Raw genomic sequence first — 14,125 nt, 5'->3', positions numbered from 1 at the left:
TTTTTGCATTGTTGAAATTTGCCGTTTGATATTGGAATGCATTCTTAAATGTGGTTATGTTATACATCATTTTAATGTGCATTTCTCCCTTTGTTTTTTGCTAATGACTTATTACTTGATGTTTATCCTATATTTATTTTAAACTATGGAAATGATGCTAGACGAAAAGCAAATTCAAGCAATTTTCTTGAGTTCAAAATGGGTAGTAAAGCAGTGGTGCATTGGCCCAGTTACTGCTAACAAAGATACAGTGCAGTGGTGGTTCAAGATGTTTTGCAAAGGAGATGAGAGCCTTGAAGATGAGGAGCACAATGCCTGGCCATCAGAAGTTGACAACGACCAATTGAGAGCCATCATCAAAGCTGATCCTCTTAACGACCACATGAGAAGTTCCCGAAGAACTCAAGGTTGCCCATTCTACAGTTGTTTGGCATTTGAAGAAAACTGAAAAGGTGATAAAGCTCGATGAGTGGGTACCTCATTAGCTGACTGCAAATCAAAAAAATTATCACTTTGAAGTGTTGTCTTCTGTTATCCTATGCAACAACAATGAACCATTTTTCAATCCGATTGTGATGTTCACTGGAAAGTGGATTTTATATGACAACCGGCGACAACTGGTTGGTCTGAGAAGACACTCCAAAGCACTTCCCAAAGCCAAACTTGAACCAAAAAAAAAAGTCATGGTCACTTTGGTGGTCTGCTGCTTGTCTGATCCACTACAACTTGCTGAATCCCAGCGAAACCATTACATCTGAGAAGCATGCTCAGCAAATCGATGAGCTGCACCAAAAACTGCAGTGATTTAGCAGCCGGCATTGGTCAGCAGAATGGGCCCAATTCTCCACGACAGTGCCCTGCTGCACCTTGCACAACCAGTGCTTCAGAAGCTGAATGAGTTGGACTGTGAAGTTTTGCCTCATCTGCCATGTTCACCTGACCTCTTGCCAACTGACTACCACTTCTTCAAGCATCTCAACAACTTTTTGCAGAGAAAATGCTTCCACAACCAGCAGGATGCAGGAAAGGTTTTCCAAGAGTTCGTCAAATCCTAAAGCACAGATTTTCATGCTACAGAAATAAACATTTCTCATTGGCAAAAATGTGTTGATTGTAATTGTTCCTATTTTGATTGATAAAGATGTGTTTGAGCCTAGTTATAATGAGGTATAATGATTTAAAATTCATGGTCCAAAACCACAATTACTTTTGCACCAACCTATTAATAGAACAGAAATAAGATGTAATATGTTTGATACCAGTTAATAATTAAGTTAGCACTTGTTAATAATTAAGCTTTTAAAGTGTATACCAGTTCCAGAATGGGTATTTTTAAATTTTCTTTTCCCACAATGGGTATTTTATAATGATTAGAGAACAGAAGTTTTATAGTAAATACTGTGTCTGCAGATTATTTTTCCAGGAGAGACATGGACAGAAGGTGAACTTACATTATCAGAATGTACTTTTTTCCTAAAAGCAGTGATGAATCTTTGTGTTTGGATATATGAAGTGAAAAAGTATTTTATTCTCTGTTCCCATCTCAACTCTCATTTTTATGGCTATTGGGAAAGTCTTGAATGGCAGATTAGAAAGAAAGGTACTTTTGTTAGTAATGTGTAGCAACACACACACACACATGTGCTTGCTTGGCAGGAATACTGGAGTGGGTTGCCAATTCCTACTCCAGGGATCTTCCCACCTCAGGGATCAGACCTGCGTCTCTTGCATCCCTTGCATTGGCAGGCAGATCTTTACCACTGTACCACTGGGCCTGGGAAGCCCCAGTGTGCAGCATATGCTTCCTTACAAAGTCAATGAACATGCCAGAGCCAAAGCTTTTTAATGTGGTCATATCTTCATTGAGTTGTTTTCCTTTTGAAATAGTCAAAGCAAAGATTTTTTTTGTTGTTTTTTAAACTTTCTTGTACATTTCAAAAAGCACGCTTGATTAGGTGATCAGTATGCTGCAATCTGGTTCCTTATAATAAAGTTTGGCATTCAAATCATAACGCTTATAATTCTGTTTGTTTTTACTTGTTTTGAATGAAAAATGTCTTTAGGAAAGATTAGTCTTTTTCTGTTTTATTACTAAGTTAAAATTATATCCACGAATATTTCCTGAACAGTTTAGGATTTTATGTCAAATTGAATATCTTTTTTAAATGCTTCTACACTTGGTTTCTATTAATTTGGTCTTACTGAAGTTTTTTATTTTTAACATTTCTTAAGGGTGTATAATTGTTCATTTATAACAAGCAGGAGCTTTGATTTTTGCCATTTATGTATGCCTCCTGCTGTTCTGTGTCATAAAGTTCTCTCTCACTAGTTTGCTTGACCAAAGCTTCTTAATGTATATTTTGTTGATTCAGTAAGTTAATGTCCCCAAATACATTGTCTAGGATATGCTATGCTATGCTAAGTCACTTCAGTCGTGTCCGACTCTGTGCGACCCCATAGATGGCAGCCCAACAGGCTTCCCCGTCCCTGGGATTCTCCAGGCAAGAACACTGGAGTGGGTTGCCATTTCCTTCTCCAATGCATGAAAGTGAAAAGTGAAAGTGAAGTCGCTCAGTTGTGTCCGACTCCTAGCGACCCCATGGACTGCAGCCTACCAGGCTCCTCCATCCATGGGATTTTTCAGGCAAGAGTACTGGAGTGGGGTGCCATTGCCTTCTCCGATTGTCTAGGATAGTCACACTTAATAATTTGGCTTTCCAGAAGATGGATTAAAAAAACAAAAATCTTTGAGTTTGGAAATTAAATGTCAAGAATGTTTGCTTTTCCTCAGTTTTTCCCTTTTTTTTAAATTAGTTTTTATCCTAAACTTTTCATTAAAAAAAATCACAGTATTTCAGTTCGTTTTATGGGAACCATTCCTTTTATGTTTATTTCCTACCTGATTCTCTTTTCTCCTTCTCAAACCTTCAGAGTCTCTTATCAGCATTGATGTATGAAAACATTCTTAGATTCATAAAGACATATTTTAAAGCAGTTGAAACAATTTAAAGAGAATCAGTGAGTAATCTGACATCTGGTTAGCAACCTTTGATGTGACCTTCCAAATGACCACTAACTTGTAGAAATGGAGGAAAATTTACTATGTTGTGGAAAACCGTATTGATAGTAGTCTTACTAGACTCAGGAGGAATGAGTGAAACTAAAAGAATGAGAGAAAAGAGCACGGGTATGGAGGACAAAAACCAAAACTATTCCACGTGAATAGTTTCCTAAACACAGAACAAGAAAATTAAAAATTGGAAATAACAAACAGAAGAATAATCAAAGACATAATAAAACTTCACCAAGAAACACCTATGTATGAAAACTGCCGTATCCCAGGAAGAAGAAAACTCAATATAAAGAGACTCTTACAAGTTTCAGTCTAGCAGTATTACTTAAAATTAAAGAGAAAAAAAATATCCTGTGAATTTCTAGGCAGAGATAATAAGCTTTCAAAGAAGCAATTGTAAGTGTTTAGTTAAGATTACAAGTTTCACCCTAGGTAAACCTGAATAATAGAAATGTGCTGAAAATGATAGAATAGCAGCTCTGCTAATATATTCAGATACACTGTTTTACTTTTTTTTTTTTAGTCGGTCTTACTCCACCTCTTTATTTTCCCTGTTTCTTTTTTCCTCTCCTCCTATCTCCTTCATCTCCACTCCTCTCATTCCTTTTATCTTAAATTCTACTTCTAAAAAATGGTTAGAAAATAATGATGCATGTTGCGAAGATAGATGTACAGATTGATTCATCTTTGTGATTTAACATTTTTGTCTTGAACTGTCTTTTATTTGCAATCTTGTGTTGATTTCTTTAGAGCAAAGTGAATCAGTTATACATGTACCCACTTTTTAAGATTCCTTTCCTGTATAGGTCATTATAGAATACTGAGTAGAGTTCTCTATGCTCTACAGTAGATCCTTATTAGTTATCCTTATCTATGTTATATAATAGTGTGTATATGTCAATCCCAGTTTATCCCTCTCCTTTCCTCTGCGCACTGTAATCATAAATTTGTTTTCTATATATGTGACTCTATTTCTGTTTTGTAAATAGGTTCGTTTGTACCATTCTTTTAGATTCTGTGTGTTAAAGTGATATCATATGATATTTTTCTCTGACTGACTTCACTCAGTATGACGGTCTCTAGGTCCATCCATGTTGCTGAAAATGGCATTATTTCATTCTTTTTTAATGGCTAAGTAATATTCCACTGTGTATGTGTACCATATCTTTTTTATCTGTTTCTCTCTTGATGGACATTTAAGTTGCTTCCATGTCTTGGCTATTGTAAATAGTGCTGCCATGAACACTGGGGTGCATATATCTTTTTGAATTATGGTTTTCTCTGGATATATACCCTGGAGTGGGATGGCTGTATCATATCGTAGCTCTTTTTAGTTTTTTAAGGAACCTCCATACTGTTCTTCATAGTGGTGGTACAAATTTACATTCCCACCAATGTAGGAGGGTTCCCTTTTTTGATGATGACCATTCTGACTGATGTGAAATGATACCTTGTTCTAGTTTTGATTTGCATTTCTCTGATAATTAGTGATGTTGAGCATCTTTTAATGTGCTTTTTGGCCGTCTCTCTGATGGCATCCGGTCCCATCACTTCATGGGAAATAGATGGGGAAACAGTGGAAACAGTGTCAGACTTTATTTTGGGGGGCTCCAAAATCACTGCAGATGGTGACTGCAGCCATGAAATTAAAAGACGCTTACTTCTTGGAAGGAAAGTTATGACCAATCTAGATAGCATATTCAAAAGCAGAGACATTACTTTGCCAACAAAGGTTCGTCTAGTCAAGGCTATGGTTTTTCCTGTGGTCATGTATGGATGTGAGAGTTGGACTGTGAAGAAGGCTGAGCCTCGAAGAATTGATGCTTTTGAACTGTGGTGTTGGAGAAGACTCTTGAGAGTCCCTTGGACTGCCCTGGGATTTCTTTGGAAGGAATGATGCTAAAGCTGAAACTCCAGAACTTTGGCCACCTCATGCGAAGAGTTGACTCATTGGAAAAGACTCTGATGCTGAGAGGGATTGGGGGCAGGGGGAGAAGGGGACAACAGAGGATGAGATGGCTGGATGGCATCACTGACTCGATGGACATGAGTCTGGTTGAACTCCGGGAGTTGGTGATGGACAGGGAGGCCTGGCGTGCTGCGATTCATGGGGTCGAAAAGAGTCAGACACGACTGAGTGACTGAACTGAACTGAACTGATGTTATCTTTGAAGAAATGTCTGTTTAGATCTTAACGCCCGTGTTTTGATTGGGTTGCTTTTTTTTTTTTTTAATATTGAGCTGCATGAGTTGTTTATATACTTTGGAGATCAAACCCTTGTCCATCTCTTCGTTTGCAATGTTGGTTGTCTTTTTGTTTATGATTTACTTTGCTGTGCAAAAGCTTTTCAATTTAATTAGGTCCTATTTGTTTTTATTTAAACATTATTCTAGGAGATGGATCAGAAAAGATCTTACTGCAATTTATGTCAAAGAGTATTCTGCCTATGTTTTCCTCTGAGAATTGTGTAGTATCCAGCTTTACAGATAGGTTTTTAATCCATTTTGATTTTATTTTTGTATATGGTGTTAGGGAGTATTCTAATTTCATTCTTTTACATGTAGCTGTCCAGTTTTCCCAGCACCAGTTATTGAAGAGACGGTCTTTTCTCCATTGTATATTCTTGCCTACTTTGTCACTGATTAGGTGGCCACAGGTGCATGGGTTATCTCTGGAGTTTCAGTCTTTTTCCATTGATCTATATTTCTGTTTTTGTGCCAGTATCATATTGTTTTGATTACATTAGTAGTATAGTATGAAGGCAGGGAACCTGATTGCTCTAGCTCTGTTCTTCTTTTTCAAGATTGCTTTCACTATTGAGGGAGAAGGCAATGGCACCCCACTCCAGTACTCTTGCCCGAAAAATCCCATGGACGGAGGAGCCTGGTAGGCTGCAGTCCATGGGGTTGCAGAGAGTCGGACATGACTGAGCGACTTCACTTTCACTTTTCACCTTCATGCATTGGAGAAGGCAATGGCATCCCACTCCAGTGTTCTTGCCTGGAGAATCCCATGGACGGAGGAGCCTGGTAGGCTGCAGTCCATGGGGTTGCAAAGAGTCGGACACGACTGAGCGACTTCACTTCACTTTACTATTGAGAGTCTTTTGTGTTTCCATGCAAAATGTAAAATTTTTGGTTCTAATTCTGTTAAAATTCCATTGGTAATTTGATAGGAATTGCATTGAATCTATAGATAGCTTTGGGTTGTAAAGTCATTTTCACAATATTGATTCCTCCAATTCAAGAACATGGTCTCCCTTTCCATCTGTGTATGTCATCTTTGATTTCTTTCATCAGTGGTCTTATAGTTTTTTAAGTACGGGTCTTTTGCCTCCTTCAGTTCAGTCGCTCAGTCTTGTGTGACTCTTTGAGACCCCATAAATTGCAGCACGCCAGGCCTCCCTGTCCATCACCAACTCCCGGAGTTCATTCAAACTCATGTCCATCGAGTTGGTGATGCCATCCAGCCATCTCATCCTCTGTCGTCCCCTTCTCCTCCTGCCCTCAATCCCTCCCGGCATCAGGGTCTTTTCAAATGAGTCAGCTCTTCGCATCAGGTGGCCAAAGTATTGGAGTTTCAGCTTCAACATCAGTCCTTCCAATGAACACCCAGGACTGATCTCCTTTAGAATGGACTGGTTAGGTAGATTTATTTCTAGCTATTTTATTCCTTATGATGTGATGGTAAATGGAATTGTTTCCTTAATCTCTCTCTGATCTTTCATTGTTAGTGTATAGGGATGCATAGATTTCTGTGTATTAATTTTGTATCCTACAACTCTACCAGATTCATTGATGAACTCTAGTAGTTTTTTGGTAGCATCTTTAGGATTTTCAATGTATAGTATCATGTTATCTGCAAACAGTGGTTGGAGGTTTTACTTCTTTTTTTCCAATTTGGATTCCTTTTACTTCTGTTTCTTTTCTAATAGCCATGATTTAGGACCTCCAAAGCTGTGTTGAATGAAAGTGGTGAGGGTGGACATCCTTGTCTTGGTCCTTGTGTGTGTGTTTGTGTTTTAGTTCCTAAGTTGTGTCCGACTCTTGAGATCCCATGGACTGTGCCTGCCAGGCTCCTCTCTCCGTGGAATTCTCCAGGCAAGAATACTGGGGTGGGTTGCCATTTCTTTCTTCAGGGGATCTTCCCAACCCAGGGATTGAACCTGGGTCTCCTGCATTGCAAGTAGATTTTTTACTGTCTGAGCAACCAGGGAAGCCCCTAAGCCCGCTTTCAGGAGAGTTTTTAGTTTTTGTTGTTTTTTTTTTTAATCATAAATGGTGTCAAAAGCCTTTTCTGTGTCTATGGAGATGATGACCATATGATTTTTATTCTAAAAATTGTTAATGTGGTATATAACTGATTTTGCCTATATTGAAGAATCCTTGCATCCCTGAGACAGATCCCACTTGATCAGAATGTATGATCTTTTTTCTTTGGCTGTGCGATGTGACATGTGAAACTTCTCAGCTGGGGATCAAACCGTGCCCCCTGCATTGTAAGCATGGAGTTTTAATCACTGGACCGTCAAGAAAGTCCTGTACAGTCCTTTAAATGTGTTGTGAATTTGTGTTTGCTAGTATTTTGTTGAGAGTTTTTTTTTTTTTTTTTTTTACATTTTTTTGAGTATATGTTCATCAGTGATACTGGCTTGTAATTTTCTTTTTTTTGTGATGTCTTTGTCTGAATTTGTTATCAGGGTGGTATTGTAGAATGAGCTTGGGAGTGTTCCTTCCTCTGCTATTTTTTGAGAGAGTTTAAAAGGCTAGGTGTTAACTCTTCTGTAAATGTTTGATAGAATTCACCTGTAAAGTCATCTGGTCCTGGACTTTCGTTTGTTGAAAAATTCTTAATCTGTTTCAATTTCGATATACTTGTGATTGGTCTGTTCATGTTTTCTGTTTCTTCCTGGTTCACTCTTGCTAAAGGTTATATCTTTTTAAGAATTCATCTGTTTCTTCTAGGCTGTCCATTTTATTGGCATGTTGTTACTTGTAGTCTTTTATGATTCTTTGTATTTCTGTGGTGTCCATTATAACTTTTTTCATTCTAATTTTATTGATTTGAATTCTCTCCCTTTTTTCTTGATGAGTCTGGCTAAAAGTCTTATCAATTTTATCTTCTCAAAGAATCAGCTTTTAGTTTCATTGATCTTTGCTAGTGTGTTCTTTGTTCCTGTTTCATTTATTTCTGCTCTTTATGGTTTCTTTCTTTTTGCTAACTTTGGGTTTTGTTTGTCTTTCTCTCATTGCTTTAGGTGTAGGGATAGGTTATTTGTTTGAGATTTTTCTTGTTTCTCGAGGTAGGATTGTATTCCTATGAACTTCACTCTTAGAACTGCTTTTGCTGTGTACCATAGGTTTTGGATTGTTGCGTTTTCATTGTCATTTTGTCTGTGGGTGTTTTTTTAATATCCTCTTTGATTTCTTCAGTGATCCATTGGTTATTAAGTAACATTGTTTAACCTCCATGTGTTTGTGTTTTTTACAGGTTTTTTCCTAGCATTGATTTCTAATCAGATAGTATTGTGATTGAAAAAAGTACTTGATATGGTTTCATTTTTCTTAAATTTACTGAGGTTTGATTTGTATCCCAAGATGTGATTTGTCCTGGAGAATGTTCCATGTGTACTTGAGAAGAAACTATTCTGCTGCTTTTGGATGGAATGTCCTATAAATATCAGTTAAGTCTATCTGGCATAATCTGTCCTTTAAGGCTTGTGTTTCCTTATTGATTTTCTGTCTGGATGATCTGTCTATTGGTGTAAGTGGGATGTTAAATCCCCAACTGTTATTTGTGTTACTGTAAATCCCCATTTATGGTTATTAACATTTGCTCTATATATTGAGGGACTCCTGTGCTGGGTACATATATAGTTAGTTATAGCTTCTTGGATTGATCCCTTGATCATTGGGTGTTGTCCTTGTCTCCTGTAACAGTCTTCATTTTAAAGTCTGTTTTGTCTGATATAAATATTTCTACTTGAATAGAAATATTCAATAAATATTTCTATTTCTGTTTCTTTCTTTTTCTTCTTTATGGAATATCTTTTTCCATCTCCTCACTTTCGATCTATATGTACCCCTAGGTCTGGGGTGAGTCTCTTGTAGACAGCATATATATAGGTCTTGTTTTTGTATCCATTCATCCTGTCTGTGTCTTTTGGTTGGAGAGTTTAATCTATTTTCAGTTAAGGTAGTTATTGATCTGTATGTTCCTTTTGTCATTTTCTTAATTGGTTTGAGTTTGTTTTTGTAGGTCTTTTTCCCCCCTTACTCTTTTTTTAAATTTTATCTATTTTAATTGGAGGCTGATTACTTTATAATATTGTGGTGGTTTTTGCCATACATTGACATGAATCAGCCTTGGCTGTACATCTTTTCCCCACCCTGAACCCCCCTCCCTCCCCATCCCATCCGTCAGGGTCATCCCAGTGCACCAGCCCTGAGCACCCTGTCTCGTGTATTAAACTTGGACTGGTGATCTGTTTCACATATGATAATATACATGTTTCAATGCTATTCTCTCAAATCATCCCACCCTGTCTTCTCCCACAGAGTCCAAAAGACTGTTCTGTACATCTGTGTTTCTTTTGCTGTCTCACATATAGGGTCATCGTTACCATCTTTCTAAATTCCATATATATGTGTTAGTATACTATATTGGTGTTTTTCTTTCTGACTTACTTCACTCTGTATAATAGGCTCCAGTTTCATCCACCTCATTAGAACTGATTGAAATGTATTCTTTTTAATGGCTAAGTAATATTCCATTGTGTATATGTACCACAGCTTTCTTATCCATTCATCTGCTGATGGACATCTAGGTTGCTTCCATGTCCTAGCTATTATAAACAGTGCTGCGATGAACATTGGGGTACATGTATCTTTCAGTTCTGGTTTCCTTGGTGTGTGTGCCCAGCAGTGGAATTGCTGGGTCATATGGCTGTTCTATTTCCAGTTTTTTAAGGAATCTCCACACTGTTCTCCATAGTGGCTGTACCAGTTTGCATTTCCACCAACAGTGTAAGAGGGTTCCCTTTTCTCCAGCATTTATTGTTTGTAGACTTTTTGATAGCAGCCATTCTGACCATCATGAGATGGTACCACATTGTGGTTTGATTTGCATTTCTCTGATAATGAGTGATGTTGAGCATGTTTTCATGTGTTTGTTAGCCATCTGGATGTCTTCTTTGGAGAAATGTCTATTTAGTTCTTTGGCCCATTTTTTGATTGGGTCGTTTATTTTTCTGGTATTGAGCTGCATGAGCAGCTTGTATATTTTTGAGATTAATTCTTTGTCAGTTGCTTCATTTGCTATTATTTTCTCCCATTTTGAAGGCTGTCTTTTCACCTTGCTTATAGTTTCCTTATATGTGGAAAAGCTTTTAAGTTTAATTAGGTCCCATTTATTTTTTGTTTTTATTTCCATTACTCTGGGAGGTGGGTCATAGAGGATCCTGCTGTGATTTATGTCAGAGAGTGTTTTGCCTATGTTTTTCCTCTAGGAGTTTTATAGTTTCTGGTCTTACATTTAGATCTTTAATCCATTTTGAGTTTATTTTTGGATATTTTGTTAGAAAGTGTTCTATTTTCATTCTTTTACAAGTGGTTGACCAGTTTTCCCAGCACCACTTGTTAAAGAGACTGTCTTTTCTCCATTGTATATTCTTGCCTCCTTTGTCAAAGATAAGGTGTCCATAGGTGCATGATTTATCTGGGCTTTCTATTTTGTTCCATTGATCTATGTTTCTGTCTTTGTGTTAGTACCATACTGTCTTGATGACTGTAGCTTTGTGGTATAGCCTGAAGTCAGGCAGGTTGATTCCTCCAGTTCCATTCTTCTTTCTCAAGATTGCTTTGGCTATTCGAGGTTTTTTTGTATTTCCATACAAATTGTGAAATTATTTGTTCTAGTTCTGTGAAAAATACCGTTGGTAGCTTGATAGGGATTGCACTGAATCTATAGATTGCTTTGGGTAGTATACTCATTTTCACTATATTGATTCTTCTGATCCATGAACATGGTCTGTTTCTCCATCTATTTGTGTCATCTTTGATTTCTTTCATCAGTGTTTTATAGTTTTCCATATATAGGTCTTTTTGTTTTTGTTAGGTAGATTTATTCCTCAGTACTTTATTCTTTTCATTGCGATGGTGAATGGAATTGTTTTCTTGATTTCTCTGTTTTCTCATTGTTCATGTATAGGAATGCAAGGTATTTCTGTGTGTTAATTTTATATCCTGCAATTTTACTATACTAATTGATTCAGTCAATCAGTCAGTTCAGTCGCTCAGTCGTGTCCTACTCTTTGTGACCCCACGAATCGCAGCACGCCAGGCCTCCCTGTCCATCACCAACTCCCGGAGTTCACTCGGACTCACGTCCATCGAGTCAGTGATGCCATCCAGCCATCTCATCCTCTGTTGTCCCCTTCTCCTCCTGCCCCCATTTCCTCCCAGTATCAGAGTCTTTTCCAGTGAGTCAACTCTTCGCATGAGGTGGCCAAAGTTCTGGAGTTTCAGCTTTAGCATCATTCCTTCCAAAGAAATCCCAGGGCTGATCTCCTTCAGAATGGACTGGTTGGATCTCCTTGCAGTCCAAGGAACTCTCAAGAGTCTTCTCCAACACCACAGTTCAAAAGCGTCAATCCTTCGGTGCTCAGCTTTCTTCACAGTCCAACTCTCACATCCATACATGACCTCTGGAAAAACCATAGCCTTGACTAGACGAACCTCTGTTGGCAAAGTAATGTCCCTGCTTTTTCAATATGCTGTCGAGGTTGGTCATAACTTTTCTTCCAAGGAGTAAGCGTCTTTTAATTTCATGGCTGCAGTCACCATCTGCAGTGATTTTGGATCCCCAAAAAATAAAGTCTGACACTGTTTCCACTGTTTCCCCATCTATTTCCCATGAAGTGGTGGGATCAGATGCCATGATCTTCGTTTTCTGAATGTTGAGTTTTAAGCCAACTTTTTCACTCTCCTCTTTCACCTTCATCAAGAGGCTTTTTAGTTCCTCTTCACTTTCTGCCTTAAGGGTGGTGTCATCTGCATATCTGAGGTTATTGATATTTCTCCTGGCAATCTTGATTCCAGCTTGTGCTTCTTCCAGCCCAGCGTTTCTCATGATGTACTCTGCATAGAAGTTAAATAAGCAGGGTGACAATATACAGCCTTGATGGACTACTTTTCCTATTTGGAACCAGTCTGTTGTTCCATGTCCAGTTCTAACTGTTGCTTCCTGACCTACATACAGATTTCTCAAGAGGCAGGTCAGGTGGTCTGGTATTCCCATCTCTTTCAGAATTTTCCACAGTTTATTGTGATCCACACAGTCAAAGGCTTTGGCATAGGCAATAAAGCAGAAATAGATATTTTTCTGGAACTCTCTTGCTTTTTCCATGATCAAGCGGATGTTGGCAATTTGATCTCTGGTTCCTCTGTCTTTTCTAAAACCAGCTTGAACATCAGGAAGTTCACGGTTCACGTATTGCTGAAGCCTGGCTTGGAGAATTTTGAGCATTACTTTACTAGTATGTGAGATGAGTGCAATTGTGCGGTAGTTTGAGCATTCTTTGGCATTGCATTTCTTTGGGATTGGAATGAAAACTGCCCTTTTCCAGTCCTGTGGCCACTGCTGAGTTTTCCAAATGTGCTGGCATATTGAGTGCAGCACTTTCATAGCATTCACTAAGTTTAAACATGGGCCTGAACGTCCTATTTAACATTTTAAATTTTATATGTTTCATTAACATAGAGTAAAATTGAATTTTTTTGTAATTTTTTACATGAATTGAATTTTAATCCCTGTAAAGATTTGTGTAATCTCTGTCAAAACTGAGATACAGAACAGTTCCAATACCCCAAAATTTTCTGTATTGATATCTCTTTATAATAATACCTTTCTCACCATCTCTGATCCCTGCCAAGTTCTGTATCATTATAGTTTTGTCTTTTTGAGGCTGTTGTGTACAGTGAAGGCAAGCTTTTGAGACTTACTTCTTTCACTTAGCATATCTTTGAGATTCATCTAGATTGTTGGATGTTTTAATAGTCTGTTCCTTTTTATTGCTCAGTAATATTTAACTGTATAGTTGTACTACAGTTTGTTTATCCATCACCCACTGAAGAACATCTTAGTTGTTCCCAGTTTTTGGCAGTATGACTAGAGCTGCTGTGAACATTTGTGTATAGATTTTTATTTGAACATAAGTTTTCATTTCTTTAGATTAGGCACCCAGGAGTTGGATTGCTGGGTCACATGGTAAGTATATGTTCAACTTTATAAGAAACTTTTAAAGTGTTTTCCGAAGTGGCCATGCCATTTTACGTTCCCACCATCAGTGTCTAGTAGGAGTTCAGTTGTTTCACAGTCTCACCAACTCTTGCTGATGTCCCTATAAACTATTTTAATAGGGGTGTAGCAGTATCTCATTGTGGTTTTCATTTGTGTTTCTTAAATGGCTAATGATGTTGAATATCTTTTTGTGTATTTATTTGGCATGCATATATCCCTTTGACATGTCTTAAGTCTTGCTCAGTTTTTTAAAAATTTGGTTATTTTCTTACTATTGAATTTTAAGTTTTAAAGTAAATTTATATACTGTATATCTAAATATATATATACAAACACAAATCCTATGTCAGATATGTGATTTGCAAATGTCTTCTGTAGCTACCTTTTCATTTTCTTAACAGTGCTTTTCATAGAACAAAAGATTTTAATCTTTATAAAGTCCAGTTTAACTTTTCTTGTGTCTTATTAGTCCAACACCGTTTGTTGGAAAGATAGTCCTTTTTCCATTGAAACCTTTGCACTTTTGTTAAAAAACAATTCGTTATATTTCTGTGTTCTTTTTTTGGACTCTGTGTCTATCCGTTCTTCAGTACCACATTGTTTAATTGTGACTTTAAAGTCCTACAGTGAAATCTGTTTCCTCCTACTTTATTCTTTATTAGAATTATTTTATCTATTCTCTCAGTGTTACATTGCTTTTCCTTATTTCATAGGTAGTTACATAGGTCATTCCCTTATCTATGTATGGGAAA

The 14,125-nt window shown here is 37.5% G+C and overlaps 1 protein-coding gene across 3 annotated transcripts in view; it reads left to right on the top strand.

Annotated features, from left to right (window-relative positions):
* The window catches only part of ARFGEF1 (ADP ribosylation factor guanine nucleotide exchange factor 1), a 128,590-nt gene that overhangs the window by 10,618 nt on the left and 103,847 nt on the right, over window positions 1-14,125 (top strand).

The sequence above is a fragment of the Bos taurus genome, chromosome 14, assembly GCF_002263795.3.
Source record: "Bos taurus isolate L1 Dominette 01449 registration number 42190680 breed Hereford chromosome 14, ARS-UCD2.0, whole genome shotgun sequence".
NCBI classification, from domain to species: Eukaryota; Metazoa; Chordata; class Mammalia; order Artiodactyla; family Bovidae; genus Bos; species Bos taurus.
This window is presented reverse-complemented; position numbering and strand designations above follow the sequence as displayed.